Raw genomic sequence first — 4383 nt, forward strand, 5'->3', positions numbered from 1 at the left:
GCCGTCGCTACGCAGAAACCCTAATCGCCTCCGTAGGAGGCTCCAGGTTTCCGGAGAAGAGATTTATGATACCATGCATTACAGTATCATACACTAGTATCATATGCATGATACTAGTATATGATACTCCCCATTACAATCAGCCTTAGTTAGCGAAATTGTCGCTTAAGACACCAAATAGGATCTGGGGCTGGAGTTGCCCTAACGTGCACTTGAAATCCTCTTATACCAAATTAAGTTCTTTAAAAGAAAGTTCAAATTAAGTTTTTATTTGGAAATGGAGGCGTGCCCCCGGCCTCTGCATCATAATGATGCATGCAACCATTTTATTAAAAATCCACGAAGTATTAAAAAGTCATAAGAGTATTACAGCTCGCAAGCGAAGCGAACCAAAAGAAAAAAAAAGTACATGCTGACAATCACAACCGATACGGTAATATGAAGGATAAGCTCCCTAGACTCATATCCTGTTATGCGACCGCCATCTGAACCCGTTGATATAGCCCGTGCTACCATCTCCCACTGGTTTCATCCAGTAACTGGTTTCACCCAGTAACCAAAGGCTCCCTGGAGTCCATAGGAGTAAGTAAGGACCATGTATGGATCCAAACGATAGCTCTGAAGATGACCTGCAAGAAAGTTAAAGTGTGTTGTCTGTTAAAAACCATATCATTCCTACGTTTTCATATAGCCCACAAAAGTCCAAATTAAGTAACGCAAATAATCAATAGAGTCCCCTCGCCCCGCTTGCGGCGGCGCCATGGATGTAGACGGACGCGGAGATGAATTGGCGGCGTCGCCTCGCCCCGCTTGCGGCAAGAAGCGGCCGCTTTCCCCCTCAACTCCTCAGAACGACGTTGCGGACTCGTCCAAGTCCACCACCAGCGACGAGGACGACAACCCCTGGGCGCTCAGCGACGACGAAGAGGAGGATGGATACCACGGTAAGGCACTGCTTCCTCCGTGGTTGATTCGACGCTTCTGTTCTGTACTTGATTAGTTTAGATCTATGTGTATCCTGATGCAATTGGCTCTCTCAATTAGAAACCAGTGCTCCTTGATGTAAGAACCTTTATCAACAAGATTTTCGTGCAATACTCTGAATTAGTTGCACCAACACCGTCAGTGTTTGAATTTCAACCGAATATATTTGCACGAAATTGAGGACTCGTTCAATAGTTGAACCACCGCCTGGACAAACTGTTGATCTTTTCTTTGGGTAACCTGTGCCAGCTACTCAGATTTAGGTATGTTGTTAGCATTTCTGTAACACAATAATGCCTTTTGGGGAGAATAATATTTTAATGGTCACACACTCTTGATCTTAAACTAATAAACATGAATATGGCAAATCATTTTATAAGTAGAGTTTCTGGGAAAAGGTTACAAGTAACTTAAAATTTAGCTGGCTATTCCACTGGTGCTCTGCTACTTTATTTTATTGGAGATTGTTATTCTCCACTAATTAGGTCTAATTGTACTGAATCTAACCATAGTGAAGATCCTACCTGATCTTCCTAGCTGCGAACATGTTTGTAATAATAACACACACACACACACACACACACACTTGGTATTAATGGTAATTTTCACTTCAAAAGAACATATAATTCGACGCATGTATACAGCCTTGTATATAATTCGACGCATGTATACAGCCTTGTAGACTGCAATTGTTTTGACAGCTAAGCTTTCTCAAGTGATATATACTTTTTCGAGGAATATTTCTCAAGTGATCCATCTAATAATTTTGGCTTCAATGATAGATCTTTGTCAGAAAATCAATGATAGATGGTGCTCAATGTTTTTTGTTGTTGTTGATGTGGTTAATGATTTCGCGTGTAGGGAAGTACCGCCCTTTTACAGTTGACGATTTCCCAAGGGTTAGCAGTGATGATGATGAGCAGACAGTTGCCGTGTATAAGAATCCAGAGATTTCTACCCGAGGCCCAAGACCGCTTAGGAGATTTCCAGCATTTAAGCCAGAAAGTCGACATTCATGTGATATGGAGTATCAACTTGCCGATGAATCTGAAAGTAAGTGTTTTTTTTATTAAAGTTATGTCACTGAGATGCCCTGCATCAAATTATCATCTAGAGAAAAGTCCAAAGTTTCTCAGCTTAGGAAGAATTTTTTTATGAGTACCAAGATATCTTGATGAGTGGTCCCATCACACACCAAGCTTGATCCTCAATAAATGGGGGGAAAACCCTTGTGCATCAGCTGTCAATCTAGGAATTGAACCCGGGTGGTTAGCTAGCTTTACCTGCTGTCAATTGTCAAGTGTTATCCTGTTCGTCTATTCAGATTGGCATCAAGTGAAAGAAATTTGAGCATTTCCCCATCCACCCCCAAATCCAAACTACATTCCAGATCCCTCCTCTGCTCACTTCTCAGCTCTTCCTTTGTCAATCCTTTGTGATAACAATGAACAAACAGCATTTGGTAGTATATTTTCCAGAACTGAACCACTCTTGATGAAACAAAGCAGATTTTCTCTCATCATCTGTTCATGACTATAGATCTCTGATAATACCTCATGCTCTGTTTGTTAATTTTGCAGTCAGTTTCAGCAATGTTGGGACCGTTGATTGCTCACATAAGGGTTATTGCAGATCGATGGACATGGTGCAGTTCATTGATCTCAAAATCGCTGGCTATCAGCATGCCCGGCCTGGATGTGCCAAAATATTTGGGTTTTTCGCAGCGCGGGATCGGGTCGAACCTTTGCGCAATTATGTCTATAGGCGTGAAATTGAGAATTATGAAGCTGTAACTGTGAAGCCAAAGACGGTAATCTGACTATCAAACTTGCAACTTTCTACTGGCCTGATTCTTTAATCATACTTACAATACACGTGCATGAGATGCAAGCACTGTATTGAAAAATAATAATTATATTTAGGCTTTATTCTGGAAGTTCGAGATACTCACCTGAGTGCATGCTGCAATAGTTCAGTAATATCCAGTTTAAAGGTATCACGCCGAGTCAAATAATCTCACTAATTCACTATTAGACATAACACTTAATTATATCCAGACCAGACAGTTGTAGTGATTGCAGCCGATCTACTGTAGTACACTAATTAAAGTATATGATGTCATGCCTGTTGATCACTGACTAGCCCTGCTCGAGGTATTGGCATAAGGAGCCGTGTGCTGTTTGAATTCAAACTCTGTATATGTACTGAAGACCCACAGGAAGATGGGCCCAAAGGCGACCTTCTTATTGAAGGATGTACTGAATTCAGCACCATGTACACAACAGAATCATCCATTCAAAATCGGCGCCTTTATGGGGACAAGTGTTCACTGGATGTCAAGTTTACGGCGCTGATTAATGCGGTCCAGGCATTCGTTGATGTTGAGATACTCCGTGCTCCTGATTGTGGCCTTAATCTGAATCTCTATGCCAAGACCAGTGGTTACGAAGATGTGATTCGTCTCTACCAGGGAGTTGCAGAAGCTGGCTGCAAAATAAGTTCAGTTGTAGCCGTGGTGATACGGAGTTGCGTGTATCTTCGTATCGAAGGGACCCCCAAAGATGACGGACTTTCTCAGAAGCGGCTGCCCTGTGGTGCGTGGGAAGACAGCTTCGACACTTGCTATCATGGAATAGTAGATAAAGTGGTGAATCTTGACGAATTTACCACGATTTCGGTGAAGATCACCTGGAGAACCTTGGATTGACACACAGCTTCCTGTACAAGTTACTCTAATATGTTGCTCGAACTTGGATTGCTCGCTGCCCTGATGTTATCAGCACTCCACTTCGTTCCTGAACCAGAGTTATGTATCTGATGTTTTGAAACAACTAGATGATGCCCTACGGGCTACCGTCATTGACGTGGAAATTGTCTGCAGCACATTTCGGTGAGATTTAGTTGTATAGAACATGAATACTTAGATTAATAATATAAAAACAGAAACTAAAATACATAAGATTTTTCATGATTATTATATAGTTATAAAATGTTATTCGATATGGAAACGACTTAGCATTTTCTGATGCATGTTATAAGGTGCCGTGACTACTTGACATATTTGAATGTTGAGGAAAATTGGCTAGTGGGAATCACCTATTTACCGAAAAAGGCTTTCACCCCGTTTTATAAATAAAGCAACCACTGAGCACAATGTCAACAAAGTACCAACAGAATAACACACACACACACCGCCACTGCAGGCAAGGTCTAACATACAATCACACAAACACCAAACGGGTTCAGCTGCGGTCACAACACAACAAGCCCAATACAGCTGCGGTCACAACACAACAAGCCCAATACACAGACACAGCAAGCATGCACAACACACGCGGTGGCGAAGAGGCGGGGAAGATCTAATCTGGCTCCGGTGGTGGTGGGGGAAGCGGCGGAGCC

The 4383-nt window shown here is 42.2% G+C and overlaps 1 pseudogene; it reads left to right on the top strand.

The window, feature by feature from the left end:
* Window positions 1-693: 693 nt before the first annotated feature.
* Window positions 694-3958, top strand: LOC123119681 (uncharacterized; annotated as a pseudogene).
* Window positions 3959-4383: the final 425 nt, after the last annotated feature.

The sequence above is a fragment of the Triticum aestivum genome, chromosome 5D (genome assembly GCF_018294505.1).
Source record: "Triticum aestivum cultivar Chinese Spring chromosome 5D, IWGSC CS RefSeq v2.1, whole genome shotgun sequence".
NCBI lineage: Eukaryota > Viridiplantae > Streptophyta > Magnoliopsida > Poales > Poaceae > Triticum > Triticum aestivum.